This window comes from Falco peregrinus, chromosome 8 (genome assembly GCF_023634155.1).
Source record: "Falco peregrinus isolate bFalPer1 chromosome 8, bFalPer1.pri, whole genome shotgun sequence".
NCBI classification, from domain to species: domain Eukaryota; kingdom Metazoa; phylum Chordata; class Aves; order Falconiformes; family Falconidae; genus Falco; species Falco peregrinus.
In genome coordinates, this window is record NC_073728.1 from 29,431,310 (window position 1) to 29,453,673 (window position 22,364).

Here is a 22,364-nt window from a genome sequence, read left to right on the forward strand (position 1 = left end):
TTAAACATTTCCAGGAAGTTCATCATTCATTGCCACTTTTCTCCTTACCTTTCAGTGTTAACAGGTTTCCATATGCTGTTTCCATATGTCATGTGGCTTTCATAAAATCTGAGGCAGTAACTTCTCCAAAAGCTCAGATACCTTGTGGTAGTTTTGTTTAACAATATATTCATCCAAACATGATGACAAAGTAAAAGGCACTGGCTTTGATGTGCTTTGGAAGGGTCTCTAACTGAGTCAATTTCAAAGATTTTAAGATGGGGAGAGACTGGTATGATCTCTTAGAATAATTTCTGCTCAAATCACTCAATTTTTTTTCATCCAATATCCCTCCATATTAAAACTATATAAAATATATTTTAGATAGAATGGAAAACTTCAGCTGATATTAGCACAAATTTCACTTTCTTCCATCTTTCAGACCTCTAAGCATGTTCATGACAGTAACTTCAAACTTGCTGTCGACTTATTGAAACTCTTCTAGACTTAAGTTAGTCTGATCAATGTGTGTCTTACAGCCCCAGCACAAAACCTGAATGGTGGCTCCATAGTGCAGATGCACAAGAGGAAATGTTTAAATGTCTTTAGAGACACAAAAGTCATGTGTAACCAGTTTCTTTAATCTAGTACCTCAATCCCCCTACCCTGGTTTTCCGTTGCCATATTTGAATATAGCAAATGAGCTCCCTTCCTCCACAGAGAGACCTGACTTTGTCACTCCATTTACTTTCTTTTCCCTTTTCCTGAAGTCTTTTCTTTTTCATTTCCCATAGTCTCCTTTTTCAAAGGAGACTGAGATGCTTTTTGAAACTGGTGATTACAGACTAAGCTAGCCATGCTTATGTTTCTCTGCACCTTTGGCTGAGGGAAAGCATATTCATTTCTCCTAATCACTTTTATTTGTAGTTGACATACTCCTGCCCCTCCAGTGTGTGCAGTTTCTCGCTCAGTGGTGAGGAAAAAGTGGTGCTGGAGAAAGGGGCAGTTCAGGAATCCCACACGACTAACATTCATTACTGCTCACCTTGGATGGCATGGAAGCTCAAATCTTCCAGCACTGCACTAAAGTGAGCAGTCTGAGCCCAGCCGTACAAGCAGAAGAACCTAATTTGTTGCTTATTTAGATAATTATCAGTGCAGTGCAGTAGAAATGATAACTCTATGGGATGAGACAATTTAACTTCAGTGCAAGGCCCATTAGTCACAAAGGAACAGACTGCTCACATCACACCCAACGGACACCACCAGGACTAATCCTCTATAGCTCGTGAGAAGACAGAACATGAACAGATAAGGGTTTGTCTTCACTATACTTGATTCTGCAAGCTGGAGAGATTGAAATTTCTTCACTATGAAGCACAGGCGCTGAAAGTGCCTTCCTGACAGGTACGTGTGATACCAGCCACTTGCTGCTCTGATTGCTTCCATCCAGTATAAACTGTAACCTGGACTGTGCAGGCTTTCCCATGGGGCTGGGGAAAGCTGACGTAGCTGCAGCTCTTGAGGAAGATGTGGTTTGAAATACATGATCCTGTGGCTTGTTCTCAAAAAGTAGAAATCCAGTCATGCCCAGGTAGGTTTCCTTCTCTTTACATAGTAAGAAATAAAGCATGCATAGGGCCAAGACGAATGAATCCTCTCCAGAAACAAAAGTATAGCTACAGCATTTCAAAGATGTCATGGACTTTCTGTTTCATACCAGATGATACCAGCTAGACAACCTCATTTGTATGGAGATGGTTTAGGTGTCTGTACTATATCTACATCAACAGAGCTGAGACATGATGGGCAAACCAGTCTGTGCTGCAGACCTGTGGCCCACACTATACTTGTTCTTTTATTTCAGAGTAGCTCTAGTCTTTTCTTTTCTACTGACTGCTCAGTAGCAGCTGGATCAACTTGGGTACTTTTCTGGTGTTCACCTTCCAATTTAAGGGGTCATTTTATTATCTCATCCAAAAAGAATCCAGACCATGCACCACAAGAACACTCCACAATGTGAATTAAAGCATTGCAAGTTGGGACAGTCAGGAGATTCACTTCAAACACTCATGACGTGACCTAAAACGCTAATGTTGATGCAAGATCTAACTCAGAGGTCATGACTTACAGGTCCAGTTGCAAAGCACTGTATTGAAGACAGGAGGTTAAGGTATGCTCACTTACTGTTACTTCTTGAACAACTTCTTGAGGTGCAGTGGTTTCAGATAAAGTTTTTTCATTGGGTTATCATAGAAGCACTAGGCAAAGGGAAATTTTGTGATCAAGATTTTACTGGAAAAGCTTTAAATGGGACATTTATTTATATTTGTAATTCAGTTTATGATGTGTTTTATTGCTAGTGGTTCTCAGGTGTTTGGCCCTCATACCTTGCTTTTAGTCACAGTTAAATAAATAACTACATAAATTATGTAAATTAAGCCTCTTCCTCCTTGTTATCTCCTCATAAGTAGACAGAGGAACTGTCAGTTAGTGTCTATTTCACTTTAATTGCATGAGTTGGATTGTTTTCTCATGTGTTTCCCTACTTTCTCTATCCTGAATCCAATTTAAAACAAAATGTGAAAGAAAATGACAGGGCATACACATAGACCAAACTCAACCATGGCTGAAACATGACAAATTTTCAGCTTTCAGGTTCTCATAGGATTTAAGATGGCAATGAGAAGACTATGGCAATTCTTTGGAGGGAGGAGATGGTTTCATGAAAATTCAGGAAAAGGATTGTACTTAAGAGCAGAAAAAACAGAACTCGAAATCCAGAAAACAAGGTTTTAAAGCAAGAGCTCCAAACTGTCAGCAGTTTATGGAGCACTTCTCACAGCCACAGTCAAACGTATTAGTTGTTAACTCAAATTGTTTACACATTATAAACAATTCATATTGCTTATAAATTAAAACTGCTTCTCAAGTCCTGGCTGCACTTCTAGTTTTAAGAGTATTTATAACATTTAACAAATACTGTAACCTCACTTTGCCTACATATTACTACATTGTTACTGTCTGTATCTGCTAAAACCTTCACTAAATTTCCCAAAGCCGTTAAAGGAAAGATAGAAACACAAACACTTATAAACTTTAAAACCTTGTTAACACAAAATATATTGAAAGTCTTACATAGGGAGGAAACTCACTCATAAAACAGCCAATGCCATTTACTTTAGAACCTGCTTAATAGTAAAATAAATAATAATAATAAAAAATTCTTGTTTTCTGAAAATGTTTACCTTATATTTAACACCTATGAAACCCACTTTAAATACTTTCCAAAATGTATTCAGAGGTCTCCAAACCAAAAGATTTGTTATTTTCAGCTTCTTTAAAAAAATCCTACATTTTCTTCACAAAGCTGAAACTTTATGAAGTCTGTTTTAAAAATAATAACAATCAATGACCGTGTATTGTCACCCTAAAACATAAAGTAAAAGGAATTTTTATTTTAAAAGTCTTTCACCTTATTATGAAATTAAAAGTCTTTTCCAGCCTAAAAAATTCTATGATTCTAGGATTCTATCACTCTTCATTCCTTCTGCTAGTTCACTAAATTGCTTATGCTGTGATAATAAAGTTTATTTAAAATGTGGACTGCCTAAGTGTACTTTTAAACATGTGGTGATCTGCAAAGGAAGGCAGGGATTTCAGCAAGGTATTAGTTAAATTACAAAGTTTTTAGCCAAACTACTTCCTACCAGCTACACATTCCAGCTCCAGACTCCTTTCTAAGTGTGTATCCTTTGCTCATCTATTGGGAAAGACACTCATTAAATTCCTTTTTGGAATGTGCGCAGTTATTTGGGAGTCCCTGCGGTGTGATCAGTTAGCGTGTTCAGCTCTTAATTGAAATGTTCGTGGTTCAAACCCACCCAGGGATGGGTTCCTTTTTCCCTGCCGATAGCAGGAGGGTTGGAACTAGATGACCAAACCATTTTATGATTTTTATCTCCACCATTTCTATGTCAGTAGAACAAAACTAAGAGCAATCCTTTGTCTGAATTAGTCCTTAATCCCTCCAGGGACAACATATGCCAAGGTCATTATGGTTATTACCTGAATAAAAGAAAGCAAGTAAATAAAGGCAAATGGGAAGTGTAAGTGGTTTGGTTCCTTGTTCCTATTCAAACCTGTTTCAGGACTGTGGGAGATGTGGATTTATTAAGAACATAGAAAAAATGAGATGTGGCCTACCAGTTTATGTTGCCTGATCTTTGTGTCATTGTGTTTGATGACTGTTTCCTAGACTATCCAGGCTCCCAAAATGTGGTTAACCTCCACTTTTTCCCAATGTTGCTAAACCATGGCTAAATTTGGCCGTGTTTTCCCCTGAATTGTCTCTAATCCCTACCCTCTCCTTTTGCCCTGACAGACACATCCCCTACCTGTATCTTTCCTAGTGTTACTACTGCATCCACTCATTTCAGAGCTTTCCAGTCTAACCTCAGGCTCCTTTCATCAACAGCTACAAAACTATTTGTCTTAATTTTTTCTCCTCCTCAATGCCTCTATTTGAGTGATTTATCTTTTTCACTTGCTACTTCAGCCCAGTCACTGACAGACATGCATGCATACTCACACACACACATGCACACACCCTCTTTGACAAATTTCTCTAGCTTCCCAATATGCTTTACAGCAAATTCAGAACTGTTCCTTCCAAAAGCTGGCACCACCAATCACATCCAAGAGAGTAACACTTTCTCCAGGCTCAGCAGAGACACAGAGGAGCAGAGAGCTGTCACACATGCACTGCCCAAGTTCTCCAGTGTCTTTGACATCCTCTCTCTAAAATGAAAACCTGTCTCTGTTCTTTGTATTTTTATTCTTTTTTTAAATGGGGGGTGCCTAGATTAATTTACTTTTTTCCTTTGAACAACTACTCCACTAAAACCTTTAACTAAGCTGGGTTTTAAAAGTAAAAACCTACAAGACCCAGTCATGTCCCTATTCAAATAAATAGGAGCACATCCATTGAATTCCTCTTTATAAAGGCAATCAAATGTTAGCTGAACATTGATGATGCCGGCAGCAAAGAGATTGAATCTTGATATCCCTGGGTATATAACCCTGGCTTACCCACAGAATACATTAGGGGCCATCTGAGTTACCAGGTCCTTTGTGGTCTATTGGGATCTCTATACACTTAATTCACTAACCCGGGGTCAGATTCAAACCCAACTAAAATCAGGGGAATATTTTCCATTACTATAATGGCTTTTGAATCAGGAGACAAGGCTAGAGATTGCATGGAAGGTCATGTTGTCTGAGGTCTCCAATACAATGATTGCCATTAAAATGTCAATATTTAGCACCAGTCACTATGAAACTGCATCTGACCTGCCACATGTCCCCTAGCACCTTAGAACAGAAATATATCTGAATTAGGAGTTCAGAATTGCTCGATATGGGTTTAATTCATCTGCCATTGAAACTGTTGGCAAGATTCCATTAATTTCAATAGAAAAAAAGTTAGACTCAATGTAAAAACTACATCATCCATTGTGTCGATGTGGCATTTTATTTTGTGTTAATGATAATGGCTAAAAAAAGAAATTTTAAAGCAGTTCATTGTAGTGGAATGAAGCTGGGTTAATTAGCATTGATAATATACAGCTGTGGGATGGCTTGGGGTGGCTGATGTAGGTAAGGTGCAGCTGTGGCTGCTTCTGTTAAGAGGTTGGGCAGACAATGAAGAGAGAGCAGCTACAGAAGAGAGAGGAAGAAGCAGAGAGGAGAGTGAGTGACCGACCAACTGACCGACCGAGTGACCTCGATGAGGAGGGACAAGGAGAAGGCAGCAGAGGGACTGACATGAAGAGTATGCTGGTATGAGATGGTAAAAGACCTTGTTGCAGCTGCCTAGTTTGGAGAGTGCTGCGACAGTTCATCTTACACTAATATGGAAATAAAGGAAGAAAGTATTGTGAGGTGCAATGCAGAAGAGATATATTACTTTTTACCAGGGTTCATCTAACCTTTGATCACCTTTATAAATTAAAGTGAATTTAGGGCTGAAAAATGCTCATAATAAAAAACGTAAAGAACTCAATCTGCTCATCAAAAAAGATCAATAGTTACTTAATTGCAATGTAGAAGTGCCTTCATGGAGAGAAAATACTGTGTAGTAAAGGGCTCTATCTATCATGGAAAAGCACAACAAGAACCATTGCTGTCACACTGCCTCAGGTGAAATCTGCATAGAAAGTAGGCTTCTGTCTTTTTTTTTTTTTTAAACATAACTGTTCTGATTAAGTTTCCACATTTTAACAGCTCCAGACAAGGACTAAAACTGATGTCCTAAAACTGACATGATGGTCAAACACAGGTTATCACTCTCATTAAAAGGCTAAATGAGAAAAGAAAGGAAAAAGGAAGAAAAATTGGTATTATTATGCAGAACGATGGAAATACTTAAGATTTCTGGAATCTACTCCCGCTTATCCCACACTTCCAACAAAGAAAACAGAGGGGGAAAAGGGGGATGGGGGGTGAGTAGTGGGAGTGTAGAGGGAAGAATATACTCTCAGTGTGAATCAGTTGACCAGTTGATGATCCAGGCAGCAACCTGCAGGAGTTGAGCAAAAGTTGGGGGATGGGTTTGGTTTGGTTTGATTCAGAAATACTTATTTCTTGGCATGGAGTAAAGATTCAGATCAAGTGGCACTTTAAAATATAGATAATTGTTTACTTTGTAGAGCTTGTTCATTTTCTGTTTGGTAATATTCTTTAATTTGTCCCATTCTGTTGTGTGTCACCATATTGTGACTTTATATTACCAGTAAAATTAAAAGTAACCTGATATAAAACATTCATTTGGATACATTTACTGTGTTACCTCAGTAGCTGCTATACGAATTTTTAAAAACTATTTAAAAAAATACATGCTCTTAGTTGTTATTCTCCTGCTTTAGTAATACTGGCAGCTGTACTTTCCACTTCACATGAATTCAGGTCTATTCCAATTTTCCACTTCCCTGCCTTTAATCCCAGTGTTACAAATGGAATCCCATGCTACACTAATATCTCTTACTCACTGGCACAGAAGAGATCAATATTTCAAAATGCCATATGTTTTATAGATCAACTGCCTTATGCATAAGAATCCAATGGCATCTGAACCATTATACAATATTTGTAAGTTACGGAAGCCAAGGGTTGTGAAGCCTGCCTTTGCACACCATATCAGATCCTAAAATGTCTGTACTCATCTGTGAAAGGTTTTAGTATTTCTATGAAATGACTAAGTTACTCAAACCCTTGATCTTCTCTCACCATAAACCATTCTCTGTGGCCTATAGGCATGGTAGAGACTTTAATCATACTTTGTCCTTCACAGACGTGCAAAGATCTCAGGAAACTTTTAGTGAGGTTTCACAGCAGTCCAGCAAAACTTGGCTAAGCACTAGCACTTGCGCAAGCAGAGGTGCAGTCAGTGGCTGAAGGACACACAGCTGGAGAGTGTTTGATCACCGAGGTTGGCGGTGCCAGCCCTTCTCACTGATCCACCTGCAGGTACCACACAGACCTTGGAGGAAACTGCAGGGCATTTGCCTTTCAAGGTGTGCTGACTGCCACCGCATGGGTTCCAGCTCAATTCCCTGAGCCAGGAAACAGCTCTCAAGGTGTTACATGCTTATGTGGAACCATTTTGAACGGGACAAGTTTGTGACAGAATGCAGGCTCAGCTTGATTTTGAAACTGGAGCTCCAGACCAGATTCCTTGTGAGTGGCAGTTTGTGCTGCTCTTTGGAAGTTTTCCTGGTTTGCTGCCAGATCGTTTCTCAGCTCCCAAGCAGTGACCTGCTGAATTGCTTCAAGGCTGACAACCCCATGAATTCCAGAGACCAAAGCCCGCCATACACACTGCCCTAAACTACTGTCTCTTGGCCATTTCACAGAACATCATGGTGTTAGGTGTCTACTCCAACAAGAAGAAAAACATACTTTTAAGAAAACCTCTTTTCCACCAAAAGCAGTGACTTTAGTCTGTCTATGTCTACTCCAAGCATGCTGGATACTGGTGGTAAGTCAGAGATGAAGCAAGAAAAACTTCCTTGTTTAAGAGCATTCAGGGCAAAGTATGTCAGTATGTGTAAATTGCCTTTGAAAAAGCCCAGAATGAGACACTATTGAATAATACACTTTTCCCAATGGAGAGATGATTAGAGAATAAGCATATTGTACGTTAGATATACTGCTTAACACATCATTGAAATTCAGCGTAATGACTGGAATTAACAGAATAGAATAGAATACAATACAATACAAGCAAGACAAAAGAACCTTGGCTCCTTCAAAGTAATTTTAAACAAAAGAAATGGTCAAGTGGTGAAAACTGAACTGGGAGTGAGACTTGGGTAGTAGCTTCCACTCTGTAGAAAGTTTTTTTCCGCATATATCATTGTATCTTCATGGTGCTGTTTACATGAAAATTAGTTTAAGTAGCAGCCTGAGGCCTTGGAGAAGTCTCTGAGCTAGTAATCTGGATTTTAATAATGCTGCTGTATTTCCTCACCACATTATTGCAAATTTGTATAATGAGTAGTTTTCCTCTAAGGAAATGGCCAAGATAGTAGTACTTGAGGGAAGCTCTTTAAAGGCTATTAAAATGTTGTTATTATAAGTTTTTAATAACAAGCTGGAGGAAGACCTTACCAGTGAGGGTCAGCTGGGAACCGTAAATCAGACTTCAGATTTTACATCCATCTATAATGAGTACAGTCAGAGTATGCCTGGTCACACAGATTATAGAGTAGTGTGTCTAGGTGAAGTTGTTTGGATTCAGCCTGGCATGTCTTTGTAAAACCCTTTTCTTTTGCTGAATCCAGAATATATAAAAAAGAGGACTTTGATCTGAAAATAAGAGTCCTTCTGTCCAGAAAGTATTTCTGTCTGTCTGTAGGGAACAGAGACGGGTAGCAAGAGGCAAAACCACTGGAAAGATTTTACTTAAGTGAACAAATTTTCTACAGATTTTCTCCACAAGCAAGCTGATTACTTTAAAATATCTCATCTTTTCTTATTTTCACTGAATTTTTTGGTCCTGTTGGGTATTTTTATTTATTTATCTTAATGGCTTTTACTGCAAATAGTAGATAATAATAGTAATTCCAAAGCTCTCCCACTGTATGTTGTTGTGTAGGGAAGGACATTTCATTTCATACAACATTTACAACTCCCTGCTATAATTCTAGGAAGTCAGAAAGCTTTTAAAATTTAATGAACAAAATTTTTATGCTTTTGCAACATCCAAAATTGGAGTATACCAAGTAGTTGTATGCAGGAGATTTTCTCTTGACACTGATTTCATTTTCTTTCCACTATACCAATAAGAATTCATCTACTCTGAAGTTAATTAAGCTGAATAGGAAAAAAGACATTTACGTGAATCATCTCCAACATCTTAATCCATTTGTGTATATATTTTTCCTCTAAGATGCTCCCAGCTACTGTATTTCATAAACAAATTGCATGTCGAAGCTGCAATTTCCTTACCTCTTTACAGAATGGTCCTTTAAAGGAGCTCTGAAATATATCTGTGTCCTAAAGGATAAATTTTCAGTCCCACTGAAGAGCCATGCCCTTTTCTATGTGATGCCTTGCCTGGCAGCATTGCACCCTGAGCACATTAATGCTGGGTTATTACACTGGCATAAACTAGTTAATTTATCCTAAAGTGCTTTGTGTCCACATGCAATGGGTTTTAGAATTATTTAAAATGTTTGGGCACAGTAATTAATCTTATTTGGAACAAACTTTTCTTAAGCTTGAAATGGGTAAGTTCATGTCAAAACCTTTCAGTATGATTCCCTAACTAAACAGGGATCAGAAATGTACTGAGAAAGCAAAGTGTCAGTGAAACGCCGCTTCCTTAAGCCTGATACTTTTGCTTCAGAACATCACAGATTGGGCAAACATTTGTGAAGTCCATCTTGGAACTTCTGGAGTCAGAAATGGTGAATCAGAAATCTCATGGGCACTCATATCCGTGTGGCATAGGGCCAGCCAACAAATCTGGAGTCACGCACGTGCACAAGAGAGAGTGCCCAGAAATATGTAACCTCCATTGTTAAGAGGTAATTTTTAGGAAACAAAAGTAACAGGGCACAGTGTGTTGGGTGACTACTGATAGGGACATAGGCTAGCAAGGATTTCAGCTCCCTGCCTTATCACTAGCCCGACAAGCACCTCTGGGAAAACCACCCCTCCTTCCCCATCTGTCGAAAAGAGCTAATGCTGACCTCCATTACAAAGCACTTGGAGATCAGTTGATGAGTAATGCTGCAGAAGAGGCTCATAGTCTCACTCGCAAGTGAGAACATATCACTTGGTTTTCAGAGTTTTAAAAGTTCCACTGGGAAAGGAATCAATCACCCTGGATTTAAAACTGGGAATCCAGCTTGTCTTGCAGTCATAGCCATGTGGTGAAGCTCTTCAGTGTGGTGGAATGAATTGCGATGGATGCGCTTCATCATGCAATCCCGTTTTTTAGTTTGCAGCAACGGGGAGAGGAGGAGGGAAGCTCCAAGGGGCAAGCTGCTTCCGTTCTGCTTTTCTTTTAATGACACGCAGCATCTGCCATGATACCCATGCTCGGTGCCAAGGATTCTTTATATTTAAAATGCAGTCAAAATGCCCTGCCTGACAAAGGGTGGCAAGCAATCCAGTGAGAAGTTCAGTTGTTGTCTTTGTCTGTGACTGCAGGACATTTTCTGACTGCGTCCTTGACTGCTGTCCTCTCTGCTCTGAAAAAACACTGGAGAGCTGGCACAAACTCCCAAAAGTTCCTTGTAGGCATTACTCCCAGCCCTGCCGCAAAGCACCAGGACACCTCTGTGCTCAGCCCACCTGTGCCCTTGAGGATGCAGTCAGCTTTTCACCTTTGCTGTGGAAAAAAATATTTTCTTCTCTTATTTTCCACCAAGATTGTTTGAATCCTGTTCAGGGTTTCAAATGAAGCTTGCTCAAAAAGACTGCAGCAGTGATTGAGGTAATTAATTAGCATTTTCTTCTGCCTGGAAATTATCTGTGTATTTTATGCTCAAACCTCTGCCTCTCTGCAGCAATAGTACTGTATTTGAAGTCATATACCTTGGTCAGAACTAAGACACAGGAAAAGCAGGGAAAGGCCACCTGCTTTTGAGTTATAAAAACACTGGGTTAGTGGAAATGCAAAACTTCCAGCACACACAGTTCTGACATTTCAAATATGATTGGTTGCTGTTAAATAAAGCTTAAAAATTCTTCTGCATCTTTTGAAATATTGATTTCAACTGTGATTTAAGAATATATCACTTTAAATTATGTATATTTTCTAAATATACATAATCATTGATTACAACTTCATTTTAGAGTATGAGCTTTTAAAAACTTTTTAAAAGTGAAAGAAAACATATAGAATTCTCTGTTAAATGATAACTGTTTTGAGTTAACAAAATTTAAATGAAAAAATGAAATATTTTCTAACCAATGTAAAATGAGGCATTTTGGCCTTATTCAAATATTAAAGAGAAAAAAACCCATTATTTCATCAAGTTGACATGCTTCAATGAACCAATTAGCTTTTCCCAGAACAATTTACAGCTTCCCAGTTTATACGGTGCCATCTTCTGGATTACATTTTCTTTTTTGTTTCATTCTACAAAACTTGTAATTGGAGAAAAAAAAACCCCAAAACACACCACATTGCATCTGTACTGAAAGGGTTTTCACAGCCTTCCATAGGAGCAGAGCCCTGTACTTGTTAATTAGTTGTAAACCAAATTAGCTGTCATTCAGGTGCAGTTAAATCTCACCCATATGCACTGTTCTTTATAGAAGCAGCTTCACTGCCTCCATGAAGTTGCCTTACAGTCTGCTTCCAGGGACAGCAATGGGGATTCCCCTGACTTGCCGTAGTTGGCTTTTGCCACCTCTTCTCTCAAGGCTTGTTTGGAACTTGTGCAGTGGTAGAGGCAGAGCACTGAGCAGACTGAGAAATCTGCAGCTGAAGTAACAGTCCTTTGGAAATCTTGCCAGATGACCATGAATGCCAACAGTCCTGCAGTGACTGATTTATCTTGCTCTCAGCGTAATTGCTACCATCCCTGCCCTAGCTGAGGGGAATGAGAGGTGGTCAAAAGGAAAAGATTTGCTTTTTGCTATTTGTTTGATTTCCTTAGCAAATACAAAATTCACCAAGTGGATTTATGTTGAATAAAGAAATATGACCACTTGAGTCCATTTCACTGGATATAGGACAACAGGAGTGGCTTTGAAGAAGATCCAGGTGATTAGTGGTGACATTTTCAAAATTAAATATATCAACTTTTCATTCTAAACCATCCAGCTTTGTTTTGATATCTAATTCTGCTTTGAAAAGGTTAACTCTTCTTAAATGGATGCTTAACATCCTGTCTTGTTTTTCTTTAAATTCTCTACTTAGCAGCTGCTTCAAAATTAAGAAAAGGAGAAGAAAAAAAAAAAAAAAGGACAACAAAGTATTTTACTTTCTCTAAAATTAAATAGAAATTTTTTTACAAGCTTAAATGACATCTTTTGGCTCATTTTCATTAAACAATGCAAAAAATACTGTTATTTTCACATCTGTTTGAATATTGCTATACTTTCCCACAACCTCTTTGCTATGGAGGTTAGCTAGCCTGAGGACCGCAAGCCCCTTGATATTACTGGTGGTTCTTTGGTGCAAGAAAAGAGAATCTGATCCAGCTTTAATATTACCTTTCTGCTGAAGATTTGATGCGAGTCACTAAGAAAGGCACAGATACTCCAGATGCGATAGAGCATATACACACTCATGCATTTTTTGAAGGATGTTTGTTTCTCTTCTTCTGAAAGGATAACACTTAAAATGTTGTGGTTCGTTTATTCTAATGTCCTTTAGGCAGCATCAGTTCCTCACAGACAATTTAAAATTCTTTCACACTCCAGAAATACCATAGGCAGTAACAAGTTAGATAAGTCATTCTTAAAGTTATTAGTTGATAATGATGATAGCTTCAGTTCATCTGAAAAATTATTGCTCATAAAATTACTGTATCATAAGAAAACTACACCTTTTAGTGATTTGTTTATCCTTGCAACACTTTCAGCTTGGATAACACTTCTTTTTATTAATATTGCTATTATTTATTTTCCCCCATCAGTGCCATAAGATGTCTCATAAAATATACCTTATACTTGCCAGCATTGAGAATTCCTAACTTTCAATACAGCTGAAGCTGGATGGCTCTAGTATTGTTACAGGGAGGCAAAGGAAGCAAAAAGAAACCCCTCAAAGCCCAATTTGGATGTGTTTGGGTATTTCCCTTAGTTCAAGAGATGAACAAAATTTAAAACCTCCAATCATCACCCAGCAGAACTGCTTTAGACTCTCTCCTGGAGAGGGGATGGAAAAGTTGCAGAGAATTTGCATATTTAGTAAGTTAAGGGGGAAAAAACACCATCATATACTCCATCAACCCGATCTTCAGAAGAACTTCAATGATTGCATTCCTGGGGAACACCTGTAGTACTGACACATCATACATCCCAGTATGTCTGTGGGCACTCAGATACTAGGTGCATACTAAACTCTGCCTGAAAATCTGAGCTGAGACTTTTCAAATCAACTTTGTTCCAGAAATTAGCCAGCTGTGAACTGTGTGTTTGTGCCCTTACTAAGAAACCCTGTTACTTGGTTGGATTTTTCAGACTGGACAAAGTACTGGTGCTGATGTTGCCGCAGCTTCTGTGCACCAGAGCAGTAGTAGCCCATTCCTGAACATATGGACCCAGCAAGGAGGACTGACTGCTCTGCACTGCTAGCCCTCCTCCGACCTTTGTTCCTACCCACAGCCGGAGACAGTCTCCCTTTCCCTTCATCATTTAACTGTGGTGAGAGGGTGAAATCCTCAGCTTTTATACATGTAGAACAGTTCTTGGGTCAGGTCACCAACTACTTCCCTCTCTGCAGAGCCAGGGTTTGGCCACCTATGTCCTCTCTTGTCAGGGGAAGGAACAACAACAGTGACAACCACCGATATTTAGTAGCTGGAAGAATATATTAAAGTGATTTTTAAAAGAGCAAGGGCACATGCACATTAGAATCCTCCAGTTTTACACTTTCCCATCAGCTGAGTGCAAAAAGCTTTTCCTGTTCCATTACAGGAGTACAGTAGACTTTTTCTGGGGAAAAAAAATAATATCTTCTGTCAATTCCCAGAGACTGCCACCTCGGTCTGAGAACTAGCTCTCCTCCTCCCAGTGCTCTTCAGGACTTGCCTGTGATAACCTGTTCAACTGAGCCTAAAGGCAATGCCCCCTTTGCATCACTGGTTGCCTTTGCACCTCTCAGGCCAGGGAAATGTCTCTTTGGCCCTTCACTACTGCCCCAAGCATGAGGGATTTAGGCATATTCATAGGATCCTGACACTTCACAACGTGCCCCAGGCCAGCTGAGCCATCACAAATGATCAAATGAGAGCTCTTAAGATCTGTTATTGATTTTCAAGCTAACTCATTTTACCTTAGATTTGTGGCAGGCTTAAGCGTGCACATCCGTTCAGTTATGGACAGTTACTACATCTGAGACAGCATCCTATGTACACCTGCATCCATTCAGCCTTAAAGGCTTGTCATCACTCATTTGGCAGCTGCATCTGCACATGGGAGACTGGGCTGTAATGGTCTGCTTTCCTCTTGCTACAGTTCAGCATAGCAACCTTAAACATCAACTACATTTTGGGACATGGATCAATACGCATTACTGTATGGCCCATCTCCATCCCTGATGAGGTAAAAGGCCCAGCATGGTCAGGCAGCCGTAAATTCTCTGACGTTGCATCTGGCAATAACTAGAGCACCACATCAAGGAGTAGAGGGCAGGACAGCTGCTGTGATTCTCTACCATTTTTTGTACAGATATCACACAGGAAATATCTCGCCCCAGGTCTGGGGACTCTCCTTCTAAATGCCAACCTAAAACACCACTTCCAATATGTTCAGTAACTCATAAGAGCAGCACTGAAACGGGGAGATTCTTGCAAGTTGTTCATTGCCAGTAAGCTGCGGGGACTTGTTTTGCTTTACATTGTTTGCCTTTTCTATTGCTCTCCAGAATTTCTGTATCCTAGGTTTTTCAGGGCTGAAACTGTTTTACTGGCCAGAAGTTAGGCACAGTCTTGCTAGGACTCGTTTATTGCAAGAGGTATTCAAATAAATGCCATCACGTAATAATAAATAGTTTCAATTAAATAAAAGCAAGAACTGTGTGGCTGTGCAGAAGTGGAGTTTCAGAAGCTTCCAAGGACAGGATGCTATTAAAATCCTTTTGTTCCTGTTTCTAAAGCAGCTCTGCTTTGCAAACAAACCAGGAACCCTTCTGGTTTTCAAATATGCAGAAATTAAAGTATCTGTCACACCTGTCATATTTAATCTGTAACATTAATTTGGTCGCATGGAAATATCACTTTTTAGTGGTGATGAAACTGCTTATTGGGGACTGCACTAGCCCAAGGAGAAAGCTGGCTAGATTTTCCACAGATAGCAGTGGCTAGCAGAAGTGAGCATAAGTAGATTATGAAAAAAAAAATAATCTAAAATTGCTGAGTCCTTAGCAAATCCATTCAGATCTCACAGTTTAAAGGAAAATTGCACTGTTTCAGTGTCTGGCAATCAACAAGATTATATGGTAAGAGTTGTTTCACATAACCTGTGAAATATGTTTGGAAATAATTCCCCTTCACCCAATGCTTGTGCTGCATAGTCAACATACTTGACAGCTTTAGCTAATCTATTACCAAACACAACATCTGTTAAAGAGGGGGAAACTGAGGCAAACGGGGGTGATGTGATTTGCTGAAAGGCATGAAGGAAATCGTAAGGGAACACGAGGCAGTTTCTTAGGACTCAGAGTCCCTTCAATTCCTGTCTCTGCCACACACCTCTCATGTCAATGCTGGCAGTAAGCCAGCAATGCAAATTCAGCAGCTTCACAGATTGGGAGGAAGGCTTTGACTGCCTTCTGCTGTTCTCCACACCCTTATCATAGTACCACTCACCAAATATGATTTGCTTTCTTCCTCTAAAGTTTACTTGGAGTTTCTTTCTCTTTTTTTTTTTTTTTTTTTTTTTTTTAACATCTGGTCCAATCCTCCTCATTATGATCCCTGCTTCCCGTTCCCAGTCCTTGAAGCAAATTGTGTCTCTTAAGGCTACTTTTAACCTATTTTAAATGACAACGAAGTTTCAACACTAAAACTCAACCTGAGCTTCATGTGCAGCCAGTGTGGTGAAAGACAGAAGTGCAAATCTCTTTCACCAAGCTGCTTTTAGAATTCAAAGGGGAAAAAAAAATATGTGTGAAAGCAGCAGACCAGACTAGAACTGTAGAAGGAAATCAATTTAAATGTAGACCACAAAGAGGTTGGATAACACAGACCTCATCAGCACAGTGCCACTTATGTAGCAGCTGCACTCAAGTCTCAAAAAGACATTCTTCTGGAGCTTTAACACAAAAGGTAGCTCTATCAAATATTCCACTGAACATGGCAATGGCAGTCAGCTCATTCAAGCACAGCTCTTCCTTGCTGTCATATGAACCTTTATGCTGAATTGCTGCAACTACCTCACTGCCTTGACACTACATAAATAGAGTCCCTGCACACTCATGGCTGGTTGCAAAAAGCCACTTCAAACCCCCAGTAAAGTTCAAGGTTTCATGATGAACACTACTGGGAGTGAGAAAGGTCTGGTAATAAGGTAACTTGTGAGTGAGTTTGGTGGCAACTCTGAGGGGGTTTAATTCAAACTTCTAGTGCTTTTCTTTGAAAAAGTGAAAACCTTGATGTTGGGAAGTATTGGTAATGGATATCATTGTCTAGAGAACACATAATTATTGATGCTTGTAGGCTAAGTAACTAAGTACAGAACTACAGCTGATACAAACAGGCCAACTTGATGCCTTCCATCTGAAAAAACAAGCTGTTTTCCCTGCATTTTTTTCTCTAAATATACCTTGATGGACTTGATTCAGCTTTTTGGATTTCATGTGATCACAGCCATATCCCACTCAATATCCCTGTATCTAAAGAACATGTTTATTTTGTTTGGTCTCCTGTTTATGGATCTCCTACCTGTTCTGAAAATTCACAGACCACTACCATGCTCACAATTCCTTCCATCTCATCCTGTCTTTTGCAGAGAATTACATGCCCCCAAAACTACATTGTTGAGCTTAAAGCCCTCTGACACATTGAGCCGCTCTGTCTGTGTGGAGCTGGGTTGCAGGGACTAACCCTCAGGCAGGACACGGAGCACCAGACTCACAGCCCAGGTGGACTGCCATGAAGAAGGGTTGGACCTGCACCCCACTGCTCACAAAAACTTAGTCACAATTCATACACACAATGACTACACATAAGCCTTGAATGAAGCTGCAGGAAAAAGTCAGCCAGGTGCTGCATAATGGTCAGTACGTGGAGGTTAGACACTGACAGTACCTCCAGGTATTAGGACTGAAGCAGGGCAGGTAGATCTTTCCCATTTTGATGCACACAGTAGCTGAATGGATGACACATCTGTGACACCTGTGAGACTCAGCACAAGCTGTTGCAGGAATCTGGCTGCTATTACATCACTCTTTCTACTACCTGAATAACTGGAGTCCTGTCTCCTAAGCCACTCCAGTGTGCCAAGTGGAGTTAATATTACAGGCTTATGTCAGCCTGGACAGCATCTCAACACTGGTTATTAAAAAATGCATGAAAACTCAATCCTGAAACTAAACAGGGGGAAAAAGAATCATTTGTTGCCAGGTATACGGTCATACCTTGCCCCCCTAACTCTGGAGTATTTATTACCTTCCCATTGCTTCTCACCTCTTCCCACCCCTGTTAAACCATGACTTTGCTCCTAATTCATCTTCCTTCCCTACCATCCTAAATATGTCTCATCACTTTTCTCTGAGTCATTTTGATTTCATGCTTTGTGTCTCTTGTTCAGAGAGCTACTTAACTTACCTACTGCTGCTCATGTGGTGGTGCTTGAGACCACTGTTTACAGCTCTTCACTTCTCTTTCTTCTTCTCTCAGGCCTCTTTGGAAAAATATGTTTTCCTCTCCTCCTGAACAACTGTCCTTTCCTCCAGTAAGTACATTATTACAATTATATGTAATAATAATAAACTATATTAGTGTGCACAGACCTCTGAGCCTGCAGCTCCCCAACATAACTGAGAGGCATTGCAGAGTGAATAAGAAGCAGGGAAGACACTCAAACAGAAGAAAGGATTCACTGCAGGTGGACAGAGCAAGATATGCCTAAACGAAGTGGCTTTATATCCTTGCAACAAAACAGGCTCCAGCTTCATCAGTTTGTAATTGTGATATATAATAAAATAGTAATCTCTAAATTCAGGAAAACATGTACTCAGTTTCCATGTTAATCAATAGCATAATTATGGTAATTATAAGTTTACAGAGTCCTATGATGTTTTTGCCTCTAGGTGACTGACATTTTGCTACCTCATTGCTGTTTCCCTCTCCAAGTCGCGTCATAGTACATGACATTTAGAACAGCTCGGTGAAACACATAAAGCTGGTTTTCAGCCACTGTGTTATGTTTGAACTCCCAGCTCTGTATTAATTTCACTCTTCATGATTAAGTAAATACCTCTTTATGAGAGAAAAATTAACTAAAGCAAAGATATAATTGTTTTTCTTCATGTGGCTATTCAGTTAAAATACTCTGTTTCTGCTCATTTAAACTTGAAAGGAAATACATTCCAGGCAATACCTCTGACTGAGGTAAAAATATTATAAATTAGGCTGTTATAATGGGTCTAATTGTGTGGTTTAATTATTAGATTATACAGAGGAATACAAAGTGGGCATTTTGTTAGATGAAGACAGTGTCATCTGTCTGCCCAAGGTCTTTGGGTAAAAACTGTTGGCTTTGAAAAGACTTTTGTTTTTCCGGTACGTATAATTTTTCAAGTCTGGACAACTACTAAACCCACCAATTATATACATTAATAATCATAACTACCAAAACATTACTTGTACCTATGAAAAATAAAATTCCCAAACAAACCATCAGGTTACCAATAAGGACAGCAGACATCCTATTTACAAGGCATGAAATCCAAATTCCCAGAGGATAATTTTGTCCTTTGCTGTACCAAGTTAACAGAGGAGCTGCTGTGGGACTGTGTGTGGTCAAGTGGTACTAACAAATATTTGTGAGTAAAACCCAACTCCAGATCAGCCACACTGGGTGTGCTGGTACTTCTCTTCCTACAGGTATCCATCTGATCAAACCAGCTCACTAGTGTGTTCAGAAACTAATGTAGGGCCATAAATATCCCATAAACATGTGAAATCATAATTCTGAGAGTATTTTGGGGTGATGCAAATTGATGTCCCTTTATTTTACATGTAAATTTTTTTACTTTTGTATAATTCAGTTGCTCAGTAAATAAAGAACTCTTCTAACTTTAAGATTCTTTTTTTCCTTAATGGTTTCCTGTTGCCCAGAGATTTTTAGCCATTCAGTTTATCTGTCCTAGAGAATACATTTTTATCCTCATGTTTCTTCTTGGGTTTAGCCATATAAAACTTGCAAGGATTTGGGGGCAGCCCAACTGTAGCCATTTTCAATCGTGTTACTTGTCTCCAATTTTAACTATTCTGTACTCCAGCTGTAGAGGGTTTTTTTCCATCTTTTCTGGGACTGTTGTGTTCTCAGAGACCTGATATTGTCAGATGCTGAGAAAAAAAAGCTCCAGAAAAGCTCAAAATATTGCTTGTAATAATAATCTTATTTCTAGTGGATAAAAGTCTAAACTGACATGATATGTGATATTTTGTCCACTTATGAAATATGAATTTGTGGGTACATTAATATTAATATTTTTCTTCTTGAAAAGAGACCAGCCTTCTGCTCCCTCTGAGTGGAGTTCCATTCAAGCAGCACAAATAAGGTCAAAGACAATCTCTTCTTAATTAAAGGGAGCACATAATATTGATTTAATAAAATTTTAACATTACTTAATGACAGCTAGATACTATGTTCAGAGCAGAAAGACTGACATTTTATTGTAATCAATATGTATTTTATTAAAATCAATGTGCTCCATGAACTATTGTACAGAGCCTTAATAACATCTAATTTGCCACACTGCAGAAACAGAGAATTTGTCATCTGAAGGTAAGATTGTTTGACAAAAGAATTTCTACATATATAAATCACAAGTTTTGATTTTTCTTAGAGGTCGATGAATGTGATTTGTATAATTAAAAGTGGTAAGTGTTCAACCAGCTAATTTTAGGTAGCCAAGAAGAGTGAGGACCTGGAGAGAATCAAAGCAATAGTATGGCCAGTATTTGCCTGCCTGCTTTAAATTCAGCCCTGCTCAAATCTGTGCATAGCAGGAGAGAGGTTTCCATCCAGGACAGGCCTCAGTCCTTGTGTAAGCCCCTTCCAACGTAGTACCCCAAAACCTGTCCCTGACAAATATCTATCCCTGTGGTTGATGCCTTCTCAGTGTCAATGTGTGCTCCAAGACCTGAAGAAATGTCCCAGTTCTGCCAATGCTTTCTAAAGGCCAAGGCTTCAGTATGCAAAGTAGGAACATGGATGTGTTTGCACTCCTACCAGCTTTATGTTGTAAAATAAGTCAACAGCTGTGTGCTTTGCTCCCTCCCCAGTGCCTGGAACACACAGAGATACTTCACCACCTACTACAGCTGCTAGCAGACTCTGCATTATATCAAGCAAATGAGAGATGTGCTTTGGACCCAAAGGGTCAATTTTTGTCTTTTTAACAATATGAGGAGATAAGGTCATCACACCCGCAACTGTTACAGGATTTACCTTCCACTGATCACAGTCTAGACCACGCTAGCGTCAATGCTTTCCTTAGCAGTCCCCTAAATTGCCCCAGTGCTTTGGCAAAATGGGATGTGATTCTCCCTTTTTTTTTATAGCTTTCTTTAACCTATCTCATAATTATTTTAAAGAGCATTTCTTTTCCTAAAAGCTAATGGGCAAACGACCCAAATATGCTTTTGTGATTTTTTTATTATTATTTTTTTGTGTGTGCAGCTATATTCAGAGAATAAAAGGAGTAAAAGCTTGCAGTCTTCTTAACCAGTGCTTTAACTGTCTCCTTTCAACTTTCTCGTTCAGTTCTCTTCATCCTGTGCACAGTACTGAGAAGCAGAGTGTTACAACTCTGAGATACCTTAATATATGATGAGATACCTTAATATATTATTTTACATCATGCACATTGCACATACAGTAGCACCAAGTTCTCTTACCTAGTCATACATAGTGAGACAGATTTCTTCCATTATTTCTATTGTGTTTCACCACAGTAGTGGCAGAATTAGTAACAACAGACAGCGGTTGTCACCCACTGTTCCTCGCCTACCATATCTTCAGTGAAGTTATTAAAGCGAAAAGGAGAAAGGGTTGGTACATTGCAGTGGAAAACTGTTCAGTTCACCTAGTTTAGGGATGGTTGTGGACAAGGTTTGAGTGAAGAGAGACCAATTTCAATGTATATTGTTCAGAATAACAAAACATATTGTGTGAATCCCTGGCTAATGCTTTCATTCTCGTCCTTTCAAGTGGTTCTGTTTGATCGTTTGGGTGTGCACAAAGTGGGCAGTGGCTGAAAACCTGCTACCACCAGGAGAGTTCTATAGAAAAAGCCTTTCTTGCAGCTCTAGCTGAATCTATCGACACAATGCCGCTTGTTTTACAGGCTGTGCTCCCAGCTTTAACAGACTTTATATTCGTTAGCTTGTGATTCACCTTGAAGTCTTACTTCTAATAACCTGACACAGAAACAAGCACTGTTTGTCTGTGCGTACTCTGATCATGAAACATGGTGAGAATTGATTTGAGTCTTTCTAATTCCACCAAGGAGAATTGAATAATACAGACTTTTCTGAACAGGGCTGTGCAAAATGGTGGGGTAGGTAAAAATATCAATACAAATTAAGGAACAGCAGAAAGGTGTTTCCATTATCAACTAATATTTATGACAAAAAGTCAAGGCAAACTAACATCAGCAGTAAATTATAGCTGGAATTGTGTCCTAGCTTACCTTTAAAAAAAAATAATAATTCTGGGTGTGAAGGCTGCTCATCCATATGCATTTCATGCCTCATTTACCCACAACCTTTCACACTTTGACAAGGACGGAAAAAATCAGGACTGGACCTGGGACCAACAATAACCTCCATTTAGGATTTCCACTTAAAAATACTGCAGTGTATGGCTCCTCTGTGTTTACAATATCCACCTATACATATGTCTTGTAGAGAGCATACTTTAGAATAAGCACTTTTTGAATCTGGTCTGGCTTTTAACTGAAATCC